Source organism: Chiloscyllium punctatum, unplaced genomic scaffold (assembly GCF_047496795.1).
Source record: "Chiloscyllium punctatum isolate Juve2018m unplaced genomic scaffold, sChiPun1.3 scaffold_615, whole genome shotgun sequence".
Classification (NCBI taxonomy): Eukaryota; Metazoa; Chordata; class Chondrichthyes; order Orectolobiformes; family Hemiscylliidae; genus Chiloscyllium; species Chiloscyllium punctatum.
Genome location: NW_027310349.1, coordinates 22,110 through 44,643, shown reverse-complemented (window position 1 = coordinate 44,643; position 22,534 = coordinate 22,110). Strand labels below are relative to the sequence as shown.

The following is a 22,534-nucleotide window of genomic DNA, read 5'->3' as shown; positions in this document are numbered from 1 at the left end:
GTTTCTGTAGTGTAGTGGTCATCACGTTCGCCTCACACGCGAAAGGTCCCCAGTTCGAAACTGGGCAGAAACTGCTTTGTTCTTCAACGGCAGCCTTTTACATGGGCAAGAACGGTGCTTTCTTGCTTGCTTTCCCATCTGCAAACCTGCCTTCGAAGTTGCTTGAACTTGCTCGTCATCTCTGGGTTGTTGCCGGTGCCACGTGACAGAGAGGCAAAGAATAGGGAGAGAGTGCAGTTGAACACGTGGCTGCAAGGATGGTGTAGGAGGGAGGGCTTCAGATATTTGGACAATTGGACTGCATTCTGGGGAAGGTGGGACCTGTATAAACAGGACGGGTTGCACCTGAACCAGAAGGGCACCAATATCCTGGGGGGTAGGTTTGCTAGCACTCTTCGGGGGGGTTTAAACTAATTTGGCAGGGGGATGGGATCCGGACTTGTAGTCCAGCAAGTAAGCTAGCTGTGTGTCAGGATGTCCAAGACTGTAGGGAGGCTGTGGAGAAGGTAGCACTGACAGGGACTACTTACGGACACAGAGATGGGCTCAAGTGCGTATACTTCAATGCAAGGAGTATCAGAAATAAGGTGGGTGAACTTAAGGCATGGATCGGTACCTGGGACTACGATGTTGTAGCCATCACGGAAACATGGATAGATGAGGGACAGGAATGGCTGTTGGAGGTTCCTGGTTACAGATGTTTCAGTAAGATTAGGGAGGGTGGTAAAAAAGGAGGGGGGGTGGCATTGCTAATTAGAAATGGTATAACGGCTGCAGAAAGGAAGTTTGAGGGCGATCTGCCTCTGGAGGTAGTATGGGCTGAAGTCAGAAATAGGAAAGGTGCAGTCACCTTGTTGGGTGTTTATTATAGGCCCCCCAATAGCAGCAAAGATGTGGAGAAACAGATTGGGAAACAGATTTTGGAAAGGTGCAGAAGCCACAGGGTCGTAGTCATGGGCGACTTCAACTTCCCAAATATTGATTGGAAGCTCTTTAGATCAAGTAGATTGGATGGGGCGGTGTTTGTGCAGTGTGTCCAGGAAGCTTTTCTAACGCAGTATGTAGATTGTCCAACCAGAGGGGAGGCCATATTGGATTTGGTACTCGGTAACGAACCGGGACAAGTGGTGGGCTTGTTAGTGGGTGAACATTTTGGTGATGGCGACCACAATTCTGTCACTTTCACCTTGGTTATGGAGAGGGATAGGTGCACACAACAAGGAAGTTTTTACAATTGGGGGAAGGGAAATTACGATGCTGTAAGACAGGATTTGAGGAGCATACGTTGGGAGCATAGGCTGTCAGGGAAGGATGTGGTGGAAATGTGGGACTTTTTCAAGGAGCAGATACGACGTGTCCTTGATATGTATGTACCGATCAGGCAGGAAAGAAATGGTCGTGTGAGGGAGCCTTGGTTGACGAGGGAGGTTGAATGTCTAGTAAAGAGGAAGAAGGAGGCTTACATAAGGTTGAGGAAACAAGGTTCAGACAGAGCAGTGGAGGGATACAGGATAGCCAGAAGGGACCTGAAGAAAGGGATTAGGAGAGCTAAGAGAGGGCATGAAAAATCCCTGGCGGATAGGATCAAGGATAACCCCAAGGCATTCTATGCGTATGTGAGAAACCTGAGAATGACGAGAACGAGGGTAGGTCCGATCAAGGACAGTGGTGGGAGACTGTGTATTGAGTCGGAAGAGATAGGAGAGGTCTTGAACAAGTACTTCTCTTCAGTATTTACGAACGAGAGGGACTGTATTGTTGAAGAGGAGAGTGTGAAACGGACTGATAAGCTAGAAGAGATATCTGTTAGGAAGGAAGATGTGTTGGACATTTTGAACAACTTGAGGATAGACAAGTCCCCCGGGCCTGACGGGATATATCCTAGGATTATGTGGGAAGCAAGAGAGGAAATTGCAGTACCGTTGGCAATGATCTTCTCGTCTTCACTGGCAACGGGGGTGGTACCAGGGGACTGGAGAGTAGCGAATGTTGTGCCCCTGTTCAAAAAAGGGAATAGGGATAACCCCGGGAATTACAGGCCAGTTAGTCTTACTTCTGTGGTAGGCAAAGTAATGGAAAGGGTACTGAGGGATAGGATTTACGAGTATCTGGAACGGCACTGCTTGATTAGGGACAGCCAGCACGGATTTGTGAAGGGTAGGTCTTGCCTTACAAGTCTTATTGAATTCTTCGAGGAGGTGACCAAGCATGTGGATGAGGGTAGAGCAGTGGATGTAGTGTACATGGATTTTAGTAAGGCATTTGATAAGGTTCCCCATGGTAGGCTTATGCGGAAAGTCAGGAGGCATGGGATAGAGGGAAATTTGGCCAATTGGATAGAAAACTGGATAACCGGTCGAAGTCAGAGAGTGGTGGTAGATGGTAAATATTCAGCATGGAGTCCAGTTACAAGTGGAGTTCCGCAGGGATCAGTTCTGGGCCCTCTGCTGTTTGTAATTTTTATTAATGACTTAGATGAGGGAGTCGAAGGGTGGGTCAGTAAATTTGCAGATGATACAAAGATAGGTGGAGTTGTGGACAGTGAGGAGGGCTGTTGTCGGCTGCAGAGGGACTTAGATATGATGCAGAGCTGGGCTGAGGAGTGGCAGATGGAGTTCAACCCTGCCAAGTGTGAAGTTGTCCATTTTGGAAGAACAAATAAGAATGCGGAATACAGGGTTAATGGTAGGGTTCTTGGTCAGGTGGAGGAACAGAGGGATCTTGGGGTCTATGTACATAGATCTTTGAAGGTTGCCACTCAGGTGGATAGAGTTTGTAAGAAGGCCTATGGAGTATTATCGTTCATTAGCAGAGGGATTGAATTCAAGAGTCGTGAGGTGATGTTGCAGCTGTACAGGACTTTGGTTAGGCCACATTTGGAGTACTGTGTGCAGTTCTGGTCGCCTCACTTTAGGAAAGATGTGGAAGCTTTGGAGAGGGTGCAGAGAAGATTTACCAGGATGTTGCCTGGAATGGAGAGTAGGTCATACGAGGATAGGTTGAGAGTTCTCGGCCTTTTCTCGTTGGAACGGCGAAGGATGAGGGGTGACTTGATAGAGGTTTATAAGATGATCAGAGGAATAGATAGAGTAGACAGTCAGAAACTTTTTCCCCGGGTACAACAGAGTGTTACAAGGGGACATAAATTTAAGGTGAAGGGTGGAAGGTATAGGGGAGATGTCAGGGGTGGGTTCTTCACCCAGAGAGTGGTGGGGGCATGGAATGCGCTGCCCGTGGGAGTGGTAGAGTCAGATTCATTGGCGACCTTTAAGCGGCATTTGGATAGGTACATGGATGGGTGCTTAATCTAGGATAGAAGTTCGGCACAACATCGTGGGCCGAAGGGCCTGTTCTGTGCTGTATTGTTCTATGTTCTATGTTCTATGTTCTATGTTCTATGTTCTATGTTCTATGTTCTAAATCTGCTCGCGTAGTGAAATGTAATGCAATTCCATTTAATGACTGTGCAAAGAATTGTAAAGTTTTTATCCAAACTGGTTCTGATCATATGCAATTCTGTTTGAGAGTGTAGTTACCCCCTTCTGATTCTTCTACGAAAAGCAGTACCGCATTTGCATTCCTTGCGCAGGCGGCTCGGTTCAAAGACAGGTAAGAAGCTGATGCGCTGGTGTCACAGTGCACCACGGATTCCTGAACTTGTCTGTCTGTTAAATGTCCCCCAAAGGCGTCTCTGAAAGGCCTCGTTTGGAAGCTGTCTGTCGTTATTCAACGTACGAGAATTGGCACCAGAGGTCCTGAATCATGTTTTGGAGCAGTTCGCACTTGAGTGGCTGTTTCAATCAGCAACAGCAATGAAAGACATTACACTCTCAGAGGAAACTCTGGACCTGTGCTTTCATGGTGTCGGTAGTATTAAGGTGCGCCAGAGACCTAAGCCACGTTGGAACTGAAACGGAGGAATCGACAGAGAGGTTACAGAATGACATCGCATCCATTTGGTATTCTTGAAATCACTGAGGAGCAGGAAAATGTAAACGGGGAAGTCGAGTGGGGAAGTCAGGCAGTTGCAGCTCTGGAGAAACTCCTTCTTTGTGACTCACTCAGCAACCAGACACGTGAAGGTGACTCAGAGGCGTGAGAGCTCTTCACATCGAGAACAAAAAGCAATCAAGGGCAGTTAGCACCTCTTCCGGAGTGGGGGTGGGGTGAGGTAATTACCTTTTGACTTTGTTACTATGTTGAGAAACTGCCTTTTAGATTGAAGTGAACAGAAACTGCATTTCTAATAAGCACCATGGAATTGAGCAAAATTTATTGAGTCGCTTCTCGTCGATTCCCACACAGGTTTCCGACTCAGTTGGTATCCATGTGGCTGATGTCCAGGAGTGAACATCTCTGCAGCAAATTGCACGGTTATGGTAAAAGGCAAGGAAAGTGGCATCTAGAACTGGCTCCGAGGTCAGAGCATCCTCACAATGTAATCTGTCGTTCTCGAATAGGAATGCGACCTCCGGTTTTAGGGTGGAGTACATTGTTTGGGACTCTTTTTCTGCAAAACAGGCACAGTGACTGAAATTACGCTGCACGGTATGATGTGGAACACGGCTTTGTGCATTTTCCCTGTAGTCCGGTGTGCTTCATGTTCCGTGTAAACGTGAAACTTGCCCTGTTTCAAGCAATGGGTGAAATCATTTAGCAAAGCAAGAATCGAAATTGCAGTAATGTCAAGCAGCTCGTGGTTATTTGACCAAATCATAACCGAACATATATTCTCACAGATACATTTGGAGCTGAAAGGAGTCTGAGAAGATAGACTCAGCTTACCATTGAGTTTTGTCTGGATTGATGGGCTCTCATTATCTGCTGCGAAATTGATATTGTAGACGGGCACATCCCAGCAGCTGTGCGAGTCGGAGAGGGATCATGGAACCATTTTCATGTGACTTGGCATCTGTTGTTATGCAGGAGAGCACAGTTGGAAACGCAAGAAAATGGTGCGCGCGGCCGGCTGGTAGTGTGGCCGAGCGGTCTAAGGCGCTGGATCCAGGTTCCAGTCTCGAAAGGGGCGTGGGTTCGGATCCCACCACTGCCATTTCTGCAGATCAACTCCAACGCTGCAGCTTGTTAAAATGCTGTTTCTGTCCCCACTGTATTGATGTTGAAAACAAAAGTAAAATGGCGTTGCTTCCCGGGGAATTAACTGTGGTGTGGGATAGTGCCGAATATTTCAAAGTGTCTCTGTCTGTCATGATCGTGTTCGCCTCCCGCGCAGAAAATCGCAAGCAGCTGTGCTGTTCCAGGCAAGTTGAGCTTGTACTGGAACCGAATGGAGACCGGTATTTCATCGCTGTTGTGAAACAAAGTCCCTGGGTGACTCGACTCGTCGTTATTTGGTTTTTCGGCCAATGGGAAAATCGTTCCAACGAATTTCGATGTGATATGTTGTTGAATTTCTCCCATTTGTGAGATTACTTTATAAATCATGCCCTCGGACTGTCTCACATTTAGCATTCATGCATCTCTGTGTCTGAAAATGCATTAGGTATGCCAGCTTTGTTTGTGTTCCGTGTTAAATGCTTTCTGTTTTGCGATTCGCTCAATACTTTACGAGTTAACAGCGTTTCTGAGGAAACTTCCAGCTGCAAAAGTCCTTAACTGAGGATCTGGGAAAATTTCACAGAGTATGGTCAGTCGGAGCAAAAGTAAGGAAGTCGTTCCTTTCTGCAGTGTTTCGCAATACTACCTTTCCCGTGAGCATCGAACACAGTAAAGGATTGTGCCACAGACTGCGACGGCAAGCTCCGCTAAAAAGTAATCCTTTAAAGCAGGTGTAAGCAACACAACGTTTTTGGGGGACACCGCGTGGAAACAGATCCTTCGGTGTATCTCGTCCATGCTCAGCACATAGCCAAATATAAACAAGTCCGGTTCCCCAGTATTTGGCCCCAAACCCTCTCAACCCATCCTATCCAGAAACTCATGCAATTTTCTGAGCCTCCTCCGCTTCCTCTGGTAGCTCATTCGATACACGCACAACCTTCTGTGTGGGAAATGTGCCTCAGGTCCTTTGTCAATTTCAGCCCACTCACCTTAAACCTATGCTCTCGAGTTTTCAACTCACCCCAACTTGGGTAAAACACGTAAATACTCAGTTTCCAACCCTTCCATTAGATCATGTCGCAGTCGTTACGCTGCAGGGAAAGTCGTCCCAGCCTAGTCCACCTCGCCCTACGGTCCAAACATTGACCACATCCTTGTCTATGTTTTATCATCAATTTCACGTGTCTTTTTTTAAATGTTTTGAAGATGTCAATTACGCTGGACAACAACGAGCTATTGGAAACAGAAAGGTGAAACGAAGAATGGCTTCACCTTTCAGTGCTGGATGCCCCTGAGCTGCCGGACGGGCGGCTGCGGCTTGTTTCTGTAGTGTAGTGGTCATCACGTTCGCCTCACACGCGAAAGGTCCCCAGTTCGAAACTGGGCAGAAACTGCTTTGTTCTTCAACGGCAGCCTTTTACATGGGCAAGAACGGTGCTTTCTTGCTTGCTTTCCCATCTGCAAACCTGCCTTCGAAGTTGCTTGAACAAATCTGCTCGCGTAGTGAAATGTAATGCAATTCCATTTAATGACTGTGCAAAGAATTGTAAAGTTTTTATCCAAACTGGTTCTGATCATATGCAATTCTGTTTGAGAGTGTAGTTACCCCCTTCTGATTCTTCTACGAAAAGCAGTACCGCATTTGCATTCCTTGCGCAGGCGGCTCGGTTCAAAGACAGGGAAGAAGCTGATGCGCTGGTGTCACAGTGCACCACGGATTCCTGAACTTGTCTGTCTGTTAAATGTCCCCCAAAGGCGTCTCTGAAAGGCCTCGTTTGGAAGCTGTCTGTCGTTATTCAACGTACGAGAATTGGCACCAGAGGTCCTGAATCATGTTTTGGAGCAGTTCGCACTTGAGTGGCTGTTTCAATCAGCAACAGCAATGAAAGACATTACACTCTCAGAGGAAACTCTGGACCTGTGCTTTCATGGTGTCGCTAGTATTAAGGTGCGCCAGAGACCTAAGCCACGTTGGAACTGAAACGGAGGAATCGACAGAGAGGTTACAGAATGACATCGCATCCATTTGGTATTCTTGAAATCACTGAGGAGCAGGAAAATGTAAACGGGGAAGTCGAGTGGGGAAGTCAGGCAGTTGCAGCTCTGGAGAAACTCCTTCTTTGTGACTCACTCAGCAACCAGACACGTGAAGGTGACTCAGAGGCGTGAGAGCTCTTCACATCGAGAACAAAAAGCAATCAAGGGCAGTTAGCACCTCTTCCGGAGTGGGGGTGGGGTGAGGTAATTACCTTTTGACTTTGTTACTATGTTGAGAAACTGCCTTTTAGATTGAAGTGAACAGAAACTGCATTTCTAATAAGCACCATGGAATTGAGCAAAATTTATTGAGTCGCTTCTCGTCGATTCCCACACAGGTTTCCGACTCAGTTGGTATCCATGTGGCTGATGTCCAGGAGTGAACATCTCTGCAGCAAATTGCACGGTTAGGGTAAAAGGCAAGGAAAGTGGCATCTAGAACTGGCTCCGAGGTCAGAGCATCCTCACAATGTAATCTGTCGTTCTCGAATAGGAATGCGACCTCCGGTTTTAGGGTGGAGTACATTGTTTGGGACTCTTTTTCTGCAAAACAGGCACAGTGACTGAAATTACGCTGCACGGTATGATGTGGAACACGGCTTTGTGCATTTTCCCTGTAGTCCGGTGTGCTTCATGTTCCGTGTAAACGTGAAACTTGCCCTGTTTCAAGCAATGGGTGAAATCATTTAGCAAAGCAAGAATCGAAATTGCAGTAATGTCAAGCAGCTCGTGGTTATTTGACCAAATCATAACCGAACATATATTCTCACAGATACATTTGGAGCTGAAAGGAGTCTGAGAAGATAGACTCAGCTTACCATTGAGTTTTGTCTGGATTGATGGGCTCTCATTATCTGCTGCGAAATTGATATTGTAGACGGGCACATCCCAGCAGCTGTGCGAGTCGGAGAGGGATCATGGAACCATTTTCATGTGACTTGGCATCTGTTGTTATGCAGGAGAGCACAGTTGGAAACGCAAGAAAATGGTGCGCGCGGCCGGCTGGTAGTGTGGCCGAGCGGTCTAAGGCGCTGGATCCAGGTTCCAGTCTCGAAAGGGGCGTGGGTTCGGATCCCACCACTGCCATTTCTGCAGATCAACTCCAACGCTGCAGCTTGTTAAAATGCTGTTTCTGTCCCCACTGTATTGATGTTGAAAACAAAAGTAAAATGGCTTTGCTTCCCGGGGAATTAACTGTGGTGTGGGATAGTGCCGAATATTTCAAAGTGTCTCTGTCTGTCATGATCGTGTTCGCCTCCCGCGCAGAAAATCGCAAGCAGCTGTGCTGTTCCAGGCAAGTTGAGCTTGTACTGGAACCGAATGGAGACCGGTATTTCATCGCTGTTGTGAAACAAAGTCCTGGGGTGACTCGACTCGTCGTTATTTGGTTTTTCGGCCAATGGGAAAATCGTTCCAACGAATTTCGATGTGATATGTTGTTGAATTTCTCCCATTTGTGAGATTACTTTATAAATCATGCCCTCGGACTGTCTCACATTTAGCATTCATGCATCTCTGTGTCTGAAAATGCATTAGGTATGCCAGCTTTGTTTGTGTTCCGTGTTAAATGCTTTCTGTTTTGCGATTCGCTCAATACTTTACGAGTTAACAGCGTTTCTGAGGAAACTTCCAGCTGCAAAAGTCCTTAACTGAGGATCTGGGAAAATTTCACAGAGTATGGTCAGTCGGAGCAAAAGTAAGGAAGTCGTTCCTTTCTGCAGTGTTTCGCAATACTACCTTTCCCGTGAGCATCGAACACAGTAAAGGATTGTGCCACAGACTGCGACGGCAAGCTCCGCTAAAAAGTAATCCTTTAAAGCAGGTGTAAGCAACACAACGTTTTTGGGGGACACCGCGTGGAAACAGATCCTTCGGTGTATCTCGTCCATGCTCAGCACATAGCCAAATATAAACAAGTCCGTTTCCCCAGTATTTGGCCCCAAACCCTCTCAACCCATCCTATCCAGAAACTCATGCAATTTTCTGAGCCTCCTCCGCTTCCTCTGGTAGCTCATTCGATACACGCACAACATTCTGTGTGGGAAATGTGCCTCAGGTCCTTTGTCAATTTCAGCCCACTCACCTTAAACCTATGCTCTCGAGTTTTCAACTCACCCCAACTTGGGTAAAACACGTAAATACTCAGTTTCCAACCCTTCCATTAGATCATGTCGCAGTCGTTACGCTGCAGGGAAAGTCGTCCCAGCCTAGTCCACCTCGCCCTACGGTCCAAACATTGACCACATCCTTGTCTATGTTTTATCATCAATTTCACGTGTCTTTTTTAAAATGTTTTGAAGATGTCAATTACGCTGGACAACAACGAGCTATTGGAAACAGAAAGGTGAAACGAAGAATGGCTTCAACTTTCAGTGCTGGATGCCCCTGAGCTGCCGGGCGGGCGGCTGCGGCTTGTTTCTGTAGTGTAGTGGTCATCACGTTCGCCTCACACGCGAAAGGTCCCCAGTTCGAAACTGGGCAGAAACTGCTTTGTTCTTCAACGGCAGCCTTTTACATGGGCAAGAACGGTGCTTTCTTGCTTGCTTTCCCATCTGCAAACCTGCCTTCGAAGTTGCTTGAACAAATCTGCTCGCGTAGTGAAATGTAATGCAATTCCATTTAATGACTGTGCAAAGAAATGTAAAGTTTTTATCCAAACTGGTTCTGATCATATGCAATTCTGTTTGAGAGTGTAGTTACCCCCTTCTGATTCTTCTACGAAAAGCAGTACCGCATTTGCATTCCTTGCGCAGGCGGCTCGGTTCAAAGACAGGGAAGAAGCTGATGCGCTGGTGTCACAGTGCACCACGGATTCCTGAACTTGTCTGTCTGTTAAATGTCCCCCAAAGGCGTCTCTGAAAGGCCTCGTTTGGAAGCTGTCTGTCGTTATTCAACGTACGAGAATTGGCACCAGAGGTCCTGAATCATGTTTTGGAGCAGTTCGCACTTGAGTGGCTGTTTCAATCAGCAACAGCAATGAAAGACATTACACTCTCAGAGGAAACTCTGGACCTGTGCTTTCATGGTGTCGGTAGTATTAAGGTGCGCCAGAGACCTAAGCCACGTTGGAACTGAAACGGAGGAATCGACAGAGAGGTTACAGAATGACATCGCATCCATTTGGTATTCTTGAAATCACTGAGGAGCAGGAAAATGTAAACGGGGAAGTCGAGTGGGGAAGTCAGGCAGTTGCAGCTCTGGAGAAACTCCTTCTTTGTGACTCACTCAGCAACCAGACACGTGAAGGTGACTCAGAGGCGTGAGAGCTCTTCACATCGAGAACAAAAAGCAATCAAGGGCAGTTAGCACCTCTTCCGGAGTGGGGGTGGGGTGAGGTAATTACCTTTTGACTTTGTTACTATGTTGAGAAACTGCCTTTTAGATTGAAGTGAACAGAAACTGCATTTCTAATAAGCACCATGGAATTGAGCAAAATTTATTGAGTCGCTTCTCGTCGATTCCCACACAGGTTTCCGACTCAGTTGGTATCCATGTGGCTGATGTCCAGGAGTGAACATCTCTGCAGCAAATTGCACGGTTAGGGTAAAAGGCAAGGAAAGTGGCATCTAGAACTGGCTCCGAGGTCAGAGCATCCTCACAATGTAATCTGTCGTTCTCGAATAGGAATGCGACCTCCGGTTTTAGGGTGGAGTACATTGTTTGGGACTCTTTTTCTGCAAAACAGGCACAGTGACTGAAATTACGCTGCACGGTATGATGTGGAACACGGCTTTGTGCATTTTCCCTGTAGTCCGGTGTGCTTCATGTTCCGTGTAAACGTGAAACTTGCCCTGTTTCAAGCAATGGGTGAAATCATTTAGCAAAGCAAGAATCGAAATTGCAGTAATGTCAAGCAGCTCGTGGTTATTTGACCAAATCATAACCGAACATATATTCTCACAGATACATTTGGAGCTGAAAGGAGTCTGAGAAGATAGACTCAGCTTACCATTGAGTTTTGTCTGGATTGATGGGCTCTCATTATCTGCTGCGAAATTGATATTGTAGACGGGCACATCCCAGCAGCTGTGCGAGTCGGAGAGGGATCATGGAACCATTTTCATGTGACTTGGCATCTGTTGTTATGCAGGAGAGCACAGTTGGAAACGCAAGAAAATGGTGCGCGCGGCCGGCTGGTAGTGTGGCCGAGCGGTCTAAGGCGCTGGATCCAGGTTCCAGTCTCGAAAGGGGCGTGGGTTCGGATCCCACCACTGCCATTTCTGCAGATCAACTCCAACGCTGCAGCTTGTTAAAATGCTGTTTCTGTCCCCACTGTATTGATGTTGAAAACAAAAGTAAAATGGCTTTGCTTCCCGGGGAATTAACTGTGGTGTGGGATAGTGCCGAATATTTCAAAGTGTCTCTGTCTGTCATGATCGTGTTCGCCTCCCGCGCAGAAAATCGCAAGCAGCTGTGCTGTTCCAGGCAAGTTGAGCTTGTACTGGAACCGAATGGAGACCGGTATTTCATCGCTGTTGTGAAACAAAGTCCCTGGGTGACTCGACTCGTCGTTATTTGGTTTTTCGGCCAATGGGAAAATCGTTCCAACGAATTTCGATGTGATATGTTGTTGAATTTCTCCCATTTGTGAGATTACTTTATAAATCATGCCCTCGGACTGTCTCACATTTAGCATTCATGCATCTCTGTGTCTGAAAATGCATTAGGTATGCCAGCTTTGTTTGTGTTCCGTGTTAAATGCTTTCTGTTTTGCGATTCGCTCAATACTTTACGAGTTAACAGCGTTTCTGAGGAAACTTCCAGCTGCAAAAGTCCTTAACTGAGGATCTGGGAAAATTTCACAGAGTATGGTCAGTCGGAGCAAAAGTAAGGAAGTCGTTCCTTTCTGCAGTGTTTCGCAATACTACCTTTCCCGTGAGCATCGAACACAGTAAAGGATTGTGCCACAGACTGCGACGGCAAGCTCCGCTAAAAAGTAATCCTTTAAAGCAGGTGTAAGCAACACAACGTTTTTGGGGGACACCGCGTGGAAACAGATCCTTCGGTGTATCTCGTCCATGCTCAGCACATAGCCAAATATAAACAAGTCCGTTTCCCCAGTATTTGGCCCCAAACCCTCTCAACCCATCCTATCCAGAAACTCATGCAATTTTCTGAGCCTCCTCCGCTTCCTCTGGTAGCTCATTCGATACACGCACAACATTCTGTGTGGGAAATGTGCCTCAGGTCCTTTGTCAATTTCAGCCCACTCACCTTAAACCTATGCTCTCGAGTTTTCAACTCACCCCAACTTGGGTAAAACACGTAAATACTCAGTTTCCAACCCTTCCATTAGATCATGTCGCAGTCGTTACGCTGCAGGGAAAGTCGTCCCAGCCTAGTCCACCTCGCCCTACGGTCCAAACATTGACCACATCCTTGTCTATGTTTTATCATCAATTTCACGTGTCTTTTTTTAAATGTTTTGAAGATGTCAATTACGCTGGACAACAACGAGCTATTGGAAACAGAAAGGTGAAACGAAGAATGGCTTCAACTTTCAGTGCTGGATGCCCCTGAGCTGCCGGACGGGCGGCTGCGGCTTGTTTCTGTAGTGTAGTGGTCATCACGTTCGCATCACACGCGAACGGTCCCCAGTTCGAAACTGGGCAGAAACTGCTTTGTTCTTCAACGGCAGCCTTTTACATGGGCAAGAACGGTGCTTTCTTGCTTGCTTTCCCATCTGCAAACCTGCCTTCGAAGTTGCTTGAACAAATCTGCTCGCGTAGTGAAATGTAATGCAATTCCATTTAATGACTGTGCAAAGAAATGTAAAGTTTTTATCCAAACTGGTTCTGATCATATGCAATTCTGTTTGAGAGTGTAGTTACCCCCTTCTGATTCTTCTACGAAAAGCTGTACCGCATTTGCATTCCTTGCGCAGGCGGCTCGGTTCAAAGACAGGGAAGAAGCGGATGCGCTGGTGTCACAGTGCACCACGGATTCCTGAACTTGTCTGTCTGTTAAATGTCCCCCAAAGGCGTCTCTGAAAGGCCTCGTTTGGAAGCTGTCTGTCGTTATTCAACGTACGAGAATTGGCACCAGAGGTCCTGAATCATGTTTTGGAGCAGTTCGCACTTGAGTGGCTGTTTCAATCAGCAACAGCAATGAAAGACATTACACTCTCAGAGGAAACTCTGGACCTGTGCTTTCATGGTGTCGGTAGTATTAAGGTGCGCCAGAGACCTAAGCCACGTTGGAACTGAAACGGAGGAATCGACAGAGAGGTTACAGAATGACATCGCATCCATTTGGTATTCTTGAAATCACTGAGGAGCAGGAAAATGTAAACGGGGAAGTCGAGTGGGGAAGTCAGGCAGTTGCAGCTCTGGAGAAACTCCTTCTTTGTGACTCACTCAGCAACCAGACACGTGAAGGTGACTCAGAGGCGTGAGAGCTCTTCACATCGAGAACAAAAAGCAATCAAGGGCAGTTAGCACCTCTTCCGGAGTGGGGGTGGGGTGAGGTAATTACCTTTTGACTTTGTTACTATGTTGAGAAACTGCCTTTTAGATTGAAGTGAACAGAAACTGCATTTCTAATAAGCACCATGGAATTGAGCAAAATTTATTGAGTCGCTTCTCGTCGATTCCCACACAGGTTTCCAACTCAGTTGCTATCCATGTGGCTGATGTCCAGGAGTGAACATCTCTGCAGCAAATTGCACGGTTAGGGTAAAAGGCAAGGAAAGTGGCATCTAGAACTGGCTCCGAGGTCAGAGCATCCTCACAATGTAATCTGTCGTTCTCGAATAGGAATGCGACCTCCGGTTTTAGGGTGGGGAACATTGTTTGGGACTCTTTTTCTGCAAAACAGACACAGTGACTGAAATTACGCTGCACGGTATGATGTGGAACACGGCTTTGTGCATTTTCCCTGTAGTCCGGTGTGCTTCATGTTCCGTGTAAACGTGAAACTTGCCCTGTTTCAAGCAATGGGTGAAATCATTTAGCAAAGCAAGAATCGAAATTGCAGTAATGTCAAGCAGCTCGTGGTTATTTGACCAAATCATAACCGAACATATATTCTCACAGATACATTTGGAGCTGAAAGGAGTCTGAGAAGATAGACTCAGCTTACCATTGAGTTTTGTCTGGATTGATGGGCTCTCATTATCTGCTGCGAAATTGATATTGTAGACGGGCACATCCCAGCAGCTGTGCGAGTCGGAGAGGGATCATGGAACCATTTTCATGTGACTTGGCATCTGTTGTTATGCAGGAGAGCACAGTTGGAAACGCAAGAAAATGGTGCGCGCGGCCGGCTGGTAGTGTGGCCGAGCGGTCTAAGGCGCTGGATCCAGGTTCCAGTCTCGAAAGGGGCGTGGGTTCGGATCCCACCACTGCCATTTCTGCAGATCAACTCCAACGCTGCAGCTTGTTAAAATGCTGTTTCTGTCCCCACTGTATTGATGTTGAAAACAAAAGTAAAATGGCGTTGCTTCCCGGGGAATTAACTGTGGTGTGGGATAGTGCCGAATATTTCAAAGTGTCTCTGTCTGTCATGATCGTGTTCGCCTCCCGCGCAGAAAATCGCAAGCAGCTGTGCTGTTCCAGGCAAGTTGAGCTTGTACTGGAACCGAATGGAGACCGGTATTTCATCGCTGTTGTGAAACAAAGTCCCTGGGTGACTCGACTCGTCGTTATTTGGTTTTTCGGCCAATGGGAAAATCGTTCCAACGAATTTCGATGTGATATGTTGTTGAATTTCTCCCATTTGTGAGATTACTTTATAAATCATGCCCTCGGACTGTCTCACATTTAGCATTCATGCATCTCTGTGTCTGAAAATGCATTAGGTATGCCAGCTTTGTTTGTGTTCCGTGTTAAATGCTTTCTGTTTTGCGATTCGCTCAATACTTTACGAGTTAACAGCGTTTCTGAGGAAACTTCCAGCTGCAAAAGTCCTTAACTGAGGATCTGGGAAAATTTCACAGAGTATGGTCAGTCGGAGCAAAAGTAAGGAAGTCGTTCCTTTCTGCAGTGTTTCGCAATACTACCTTTCCCGTGAGCATCGAACACAGTAAAGGATTGTGCCACAGACTGCGACGGCAAGCTCCGCTAAAAAGTAATCCTTTAAAGCAGGTGTAAGCAACACAACGTTTTTGGGGGACACCGCGTGGAAACAGATCCTTCGGTGTATCTCGTCCATGCTCAGCACATAGCCAAATATAAACAAGTCCGGTTCCCCAGTATTTGGCCCCAAACCCTCTCAACCCATCCTATCCAGAAACTCATGCAATTTTCTGAGTCTCCTCCACTTCCTCTGGTAGCTCAGTCGATACACGCACAACCTTCTGTGTGGGAAATGTGCCTCAGGTCCTTTGTCAATTTCAGCCCACTCACCTTAAACCTATGCTCTCGAGTTTTCAACTCACCCCAACTTGGGTAAAACACGTAAATACTCAGTTTCCAACCCTTCCATTAGATCATGTCGCAGTCGTTACGCTGCAGGGAAAGTCGTCCCAGCCTAGTCCACCTCGCCCTACGGTCCAAACATTGACCACATCCTTGTCTATGTTTTATCATCAATTTCACGTGTCTTTTTTTTAATGTTTTGAAGATGTCAATTACGCTGGACAACAACGAGCTATTGGAAACAGAAAGGTGAAACGAAGAATGGTTTCAACTTTCAGTGCTGGATGCCCCTGAGCTGCCAGACGGGCGGCTGCAGCTTGTTTCTGTAGTGTAGTGGTCATCACGTTCGCCTCACACGCGAAAGGTCCCCAGTTCGAAACTGGGCAGAAACTGCTTTGTTCTTCAACGGCAGCCTTTTACATGGGCAAGAACGGTGCTTTCTTGCTTGCTTTCCCATCTGCAAACCTGCCTTCGAAGTTGCTTGAACAAATCTGCTCGCGTAGTGAAATGTAATGCAATTCCATTTAATGACTGTGCAAAGAATTGTAAAGTTTTTATCCAAACTGGTTCTGATCATATGCAATTCTGTTTGAGAGTGTAGTTACCCCCTTCTGATTCTTCTACGAAAAGCAGTACCGCATTTGCATTCCTTGCGCAGGCGGCTCGGTTCAAAGACAGGTAAGAAGCTGATGCGCTGGTGTCACAGTGCACCACGGATTCCTGAACTTGTCTGTCTGTTAAATGTCCCCCAAAGGCGTCTCTGAAAGGCCTCGTTTGGAAGCTGTCTGTCGTTATTCAACGTACGAGAATTGGCACCAGAGGTCCTGAATCATGTTTTGGAGCAGTTCGCACTTGAGTGGCTGTTTCAATCAGCAACAGCAATGAAAGACATTACACTCTCAGAGGAAACTCTGGACCTGTGCTTTCATGGTGTCGCTAGTATTAAGGTGCGCCAGAGACCTAAGCCACGTTGGAACTGAAACGGAGGAATCGACAGAGAGGTTACAGAATGACATCGCATCCATTTGGTATTCTTGAAATCACTGAGGAGCAGGAAAATGTAAACGGGGAAGTCGAGTGGGGAAGTCAGGCAGTTGCAGCTCTGGAGAAACTCCTTCTTTGTGACTCACTCAGCAACCAGACACGTGAAGGTGACTCAGAGGCGTGAGAGCTCTTCACATCGAGAACAAAAAGCAATCAAGGGCAGTTAGCACCTCTTCCGGAGTGGGGGTGGGGTGAGGTAATTACCTTTTGACTTTGTTACTATGTTGAGAAACTGCCTTTTAGATTGAAGTGAACAGAAACTGCATTTCTAATAAGCACCATGGAATTGAGCAAAATTTATTGAGTCGCTTCTCGTCGATTCCCACACAGGTTTCCGACTCAGTTGGTATCCATGTGGCTGATGTCCAGGAGTGAACATCTCTGCAGCAAATTGCACGGTTATGGTAAAAGGCAAGGAAAGTGGCATCTAGAACTGGCTCCGAGGTCAGAGCATCCTCACAATGTAATCTGTCGTTCTCGAATAGGAATGCGACCTCCGGTTTTAGGGTGGAGTACATTGTTTGGGACTCTTTTTCTGCAAAACAGGCACAGTGACTGAAATTACGCTGCACGGTATGATGTGGAACACGGCTTTGTGCATTTTCCCTGTAGTCCGGTGTGCTTCATGTTCCGTGTAAACGTGAAACTTGCCCTGTTTCAAGCAATGGGTGAAATCATTTAGCAAAGCAAGAATCGAAATTGCAGTAATGTCAAGCAGCTCGTGGTTATTTGACCAAATCATAACCGAACATATATTCTCACAGATACATTTGGAGCTGAAAGGAGTCTGAGAAGATAGACTCAGCTTACCATTGAGTTTTGTCTGGATTGATGGGCTCTCATTATCTGCTGCGAAATTGATATTGTAGACGGGCACATCCCAGCAGCTGTGCGAGTCGGAGAGGGATCATGGAACCATTTTCATGTGACTTGGCATCTGTTGTTATGCAGGAGAGCACAGTTGGAAACGCAAGAAAATGGTGCGCGCGGCCGGCTGGTAGTGTGGCCGAGCGGTCTAAGGCGCTGGATCCAGGTTCCAGTCTCGAAAGGGGCGTGGGTTCGGATCCCACCACTGCCATTTCTGCAGATCAACTCCAACGCTGCAGCTTGTTAAAATGCTGTTTCTGTCCCCACTGTATTGATGTTGAAAACAAAAGTAAAATGGCTTTGCTTCCCGGGGAATTAACTGTGGTGTGGGATAGTGCCGAATATTTCAAAGTGTCTCTGTCTGTCATGATCGTGTTCGCCTCCCGCGCAGAAAATCGCAAGCAGCTGTGCTGTTCCAGGCAAGTTGAGCTTGTACTGGAACCGAATGGAGACCGGTATTTCATCGCTGTTGTGAAACAAAGTCCCTGGGTGACTCGACTCGTCGTTATTTGGTTTTTCGGCCAATGGGAAAATCGTTCCAACGAATTTCGATGTGATATGTTGTTGAATTTCTCCCATTTGTGAGATTACTTTATAAATCATGCCCTCGGACTGTCTCACATTTAGCATTCATGCATCTCTGTGTCTGAAAATGCATTAGGTATGCCAGCTTTGTTTGTGTTCCGTGTTAAATGCTTTCTGTTTTGCGATTCGCTCAATACTTTACGAGTTAACAGCGTTTCTGAGGAAACTTCCAGCTGCAAAAGTCCTTAACTGAGGATCTGGGAAAATTTCACAGAGTATGGTCAGTCGGAGCAAAAGTAAGGAAGTCGTTCCTTTCTGCAGTGTTTCGCAATACTACCTTTCCCGTGAGCATCGAACACAGTAAAGGATTGTGCCACAGACTGCGACGGCAAGCTCCGCTAAAAAGTAATCCTTTAAAGCAGGTGTAAGCAACACAACGTTTTTGGGGGACACCGCGTGGAAACAGATCCTTCGGTGTATCTCGTCCATGCTCAGTACATAGCCAAATATAAACAAGTCCGGTTCCCCAGTATTTGGCCCCAAACCCTCTCAACCCATCCTATCCAGAAACTCATGCAATTTTCTGAGCCTCCTCCGCTTCCTCTGGTAGCTCATTCGATACACGCACAACCTTCTGTGTGGGAAATGTGCCTCAGGTCCTTTGTCAATTTCAGCCCACTCACCTTAAACCTATGCTCTCGAGTTTTCAACTCACCCCAACTTGGGTAAAACACGTAAATACTCAGTTTCCAACCCTTCCATTAGATCATGTCGCAGTCGTTACGCTGCAGGGAAAGTCGTCCCAGCCTAGTCCACCTCGCCCTACGGTCCAAACATTGACCACATCCTTGTCTATGTTTTATCATCAATTTCACGTGTCTTTTTTTAAATGTTTTGAAGATGTCAATTACGCTGGACAACAACGAGCTATTGGAAACAGAAAGGTGAAACGAAGAATGGCTTCAACTTTCAGTGCTGGATGCCCCTGAGCTGCCGGACGGGCGGCTGCGGCTTGTTTCTGTAGTGTAGTGGTCATCACGTTCGCCTCACACGCGAAAGGTCCCCAGTTCGAAACTGGGCAGAAACTGCTTTGTTCTTCAACGGCAGCCTTTTACATGGGCAAGAACGGTGCTTTCTTGCTTGCTTTCCCATCTGCAAACCTGCCTACGAAGTTGCTTGAACAAATCTGCTCGCGTAGTGAAATGTAATGCAATTCCATTTAATGACTGTGCAAAGAAATGTAAAGTTTTTATCCAAACTGGTTCTGATCAAATGCAATTCTGTTTGAGAGTGTAGTTACCCCCTTCTGATTCTTCTACGAAAAGCAGTACCGCATTTGCATTCCTTGCGCAGGCGGCTCGGTTCAAAGACAGGGAAGAAGCTGATGCGCTGGTGTCACAGTGCACCACGGATTCCTGAACTTGTCTGTCTGTTAAATGTCCCCCAAAGGCGTCTCTGAAAGGCCTCGTTTGGAAGCTGTCTGTCGTTATTCAACGTACGAGAATTGGCACCAGAGGTCCTGAATCATGTTTTGGAGCAGTTCGCACTTGAGTGGCTCTTTCAATCAGCAACAGCAATGAAAGAAATTACACTCTCAGAGGAACCTCTGGACCTGTGATTTCATGGTGTCGCTCGTATTAAGGTGCGCCCCGAGACCTAAGCCACGTTGTAACTGAAACGGAGGAATCGACAGAGAGGTTACAGAATGACATCGCATCCATTTGGTATTCTTGAAATCACTGAGGAGCAGGAAAATGTAAACGGGGAAGTCGAGTGGGGAAGTCAGGCAGTTGCAGCTCTGGAGAAACTCCTTCTTTGTGACTCACTCAGCAACCAGACACGTGAAGGTGACTCAGAGGCGTGAGAGCTCTTCACATCGAGAACAAAAAGCAATCAAGGGCAGTTAGCACCTCTTCCGGAGTGGGGGTGGGGTGAGGTAATTACCTTTTGACTTTGTTACTATGTTGAGAAACTGCCTTTTAGATTGTAGTGAACAGAAACTGCATTTCTAATAAGCACCATGGAATTGAGCAAAATTTATTGAGTCGCTTCTCGTCGATTCCCACACAGGTTTCCAACTCAGTTGCTATCCATGTGGCTGATGTCCAGGAGTGAACATCTCTGCAGCAAATTGCACGGTTAGGGTAAAAGGCAAGGAAAGTGGCATCTAGAACTGGCTCCGAGGTCAGAGCATCCTCACAATGTAATCTGCCGTTCTCGAATAGGAATGCGACCTCCGGTTTTAGGGTGGAATACATTGTTTGGGACTCTTTTTCTGCAAAACAGGCACAGTGACTGAAATTACGCTGCACGGTATGATGTGGAACACGGCTTTGTGCATTTTCCCTGTAGTCCGGTGTGCTTCATGTTCCGTGTAAACGTGAAACTTGCCCTGTTTCAAGCAATGGGTGAAATCATTTAGCAAAGCAAGAATCGAAATTGCAGTAATGTCAAGCAGCTCGTGGTTATTTGACCAAATCATAACCGAACATATATTCTCACAGATACATTTGGAGCTGAAAGGAGTCTGAGAAGATAGACTCAGCTTACCATTGAGTTTTGTCTGGATTGATGGGCTCTCATTATCTGCTGCGAAATTGATATTGTAGACGGGCACATCCCAGCAGCTGTGCGAGTCGGAGAGGGATCATGGAACCATTTTCATGTGACTTGGCATCTGTTGTTATGCAGGAGAGCACAGTTGGAAACGCAAGAAAATGGTGCGCGCGGCCGGCTGGTAGTGTGGCCGAGCGGTCTAAGGCGCTGGATCCAGGTTCCAGTCTCGAAAGGGGCGTGGGTTCGGATCCCACCACTGCCATTTCTGCAGATCAACTCCAACGCTGCAGCTTGTTAAAATGCTGTTTCTGTCCCCACTGTATTGATGTTGAAAACAAAAGTAAAATGGCGTTGCTTCCCGGGGAATTAACTGTGGTGTGGGATAGTGCCGAATATTTCAAAGTGTCTCTGTCTGTCATGATCGTGTTCGCCTCCCGCGCAGAAAATCGCAAGCAGCTGTGCTGTTCCAGGCAAGTTGAGCTTGTACTGGAACCGAATGGAGACCGGTATTTCATCGCTGTTGTGAAACAAAGTCCCTGGGTGACTCGACTCGTCGTTATTTGGTTTTTCGGCCAATGGGAAAATCGTTCCAACGAATTTCGATGTGATATGTTGTTGAATTTCTCCCATTTGTGAGATTACTTTATAAATCATGCCCTCGGACTGTCTCACATTTAGCATTCATGCATCTCTGTGTCTGAAAATGCATTAGGTATGCCAGCTTTGTTTGTGTTCCGTGTTAAATGCTTTCTGTTTTGCGATTCGCTCAATACTTTACGAGTTAACAGCGTTTCTGAGGAAACTTCCAGCTGCAAAAGTCCTTAACTGAGGATCTGGGAAAATTTCACAGAGTATGGTCAGTCGGAGCAAAAGTAAGGAAGTCGTTCCTTTCTGCAGTGTTTCGCAATACTACCTTTCCCGTGAGCATCGAACACAGTAAAGGATTGTGCCACAGACTGCGACGGCAAGCTCCGCTAAAAAGTAATCCTTTAAAGCAGGTGTAAGCAACACAACGTTTTTGGGGGACACCGCGTGGAAACAGATCCTTCGGTGTATCTCGTCCATGCTCAGTACATAGCCAAATATAAACAAGTCCGGTTCCCCAGTATTTGGCCCCAAACCCTCTCAACCCATCCTATCCAGAAACTCATGCAATTTTCTGAGCCTCCTCCGCTTCCTCTGGTAGCTCATTCGATACACGCACAACCTTCTGTGTGGGAAATGTGCCTCAGGTCCTTTGTCAATTTCAGCCCACTCACCTTAAACCTATGCTCTCGAGTTTTCAACTCACCCCAACTTGGGTAAAACACGTAAATACTCAGTTTCCAACCCTTCCATTAGATCATGTCGCAGTCGTTACGCTGCAGGGAAAGTCGTCCCAGCCTAGTCCACCTCGCCCTACGGTCCAAACATTGACCACATCCTTGTCTATGTTTTATCATCAATTTCACGTGTCTTTTTTTAAATGTTTTGAAGATGTCAATTACGCTGGACAACAACGAGCTATTGGAAACAGAAAGGTGAAACGAAGAATGGCTTCAACTTTCAGTGCTGGATGCCCCTGAGCTGCCGGACGGGCGGCTGCGGCTTGTTTCTGTAGTGTAGTGGTCATCACGTTCGCCTCACACGCGAAAGGTCCCCAGTTCGAAACTGGGCAGAAACTGCTTTGTTCTTCAACGGCAGCCTTTTACATGGGCAAGAACGGTGCTTTCTTGCTTGCTTTCCCATCTGCAAACCTGCCTACGAAGTTGCTTGAACAAATCTGCTCGCGTAGTGAAATGTAATGCAATTCCATTTAATGACTGTGCAAAGAAATGTAAAGTTTTTATCCAAACTGGTTCTGATCAAATGCAATTCTGTTTGAGAGTGTAGTTACCCCCTTCTGATTCTTCTACGAAAAGCAGTACCGCATTTGCATTCCTTGCGCAGGCGGCTCGGTTCAAAGACAGGGAAGAAGCTGATGCGCTGGTGTCACAGTGCACCACGGATTCCTGAACTTGTCTGTCTGTTAAATGTCCCCCAAAGGCGTCTCTGAAAGGCCTCGTTTGGAAGCTGTCTGTCGTTATTCAACGTACGAGAATTGGCAC

At 46.7% G+C, this 22,534-nt stretch overlaps 6 non-coding genes across 6 annotated transcripts; all 6 read left to right on the top strand.

The window, feature by feature from the left end:
- Positions 1-73, top strand: trnav-cac (transfer RNA valine (anticodon CAC)). Its single transcript has one exon. It is a non-coding gene; the product is annotated as a tRNA-Val (tRNA).
- A 6,308-nt stretch (positions 74-6,381) lies between these two features.
- On the top strand, positions 6,382-6,454 carry trnav-cac (transfer RNA valine (anticodon CAC)). The gene has a single exon. It is a non-coding gene; the product is annotated as a tRNA-Val (tRNA).
- A 3,058-nt stretch (positions 6,455-9,512) lies between these two features.
- Positions 9,513-9,585, top strand: trnav-cac (transfer RNA valine (anticodon CAC)). Its single transcript has one exon. It is a non-coding gene; the product is annotated as a tRNA-Val (tRNA).
- A 6,189-nt stretch (positions 9,586-15,774) lies between these two features.
- On the top strand, positions 15,775-15,847 carry trnav-cac (transfer RNA valine (anticodon CAC)). The gene has a single exon. It is a non-coding gene; the product is annotated as a tRNA-Val (tRNA).
- Positions 15,848-18,905: 3,058 nt separating this feature from the next.
- Positions 18,906-18,978, top strand: trnav-cac (transfer RNA valine (anticodon CAC)). Its single transcript has one exon. It is a non-coding gene; the product is annotated as a tRNA-Val (tRNA).
- A 3,059-nt stretch (positions 18,979-22,037) lies between these two features.
- On the top strand, positions 22,038-22,110 carry trnav-cac (transfer RNA valine (anticodon CAC)). The gene has a single exon. It is a non-coding gene; the product is annotated as a tRNA-Val (tRNA).
- Positions 22,111-22,534: the final 424 nt, after the last annotated feature.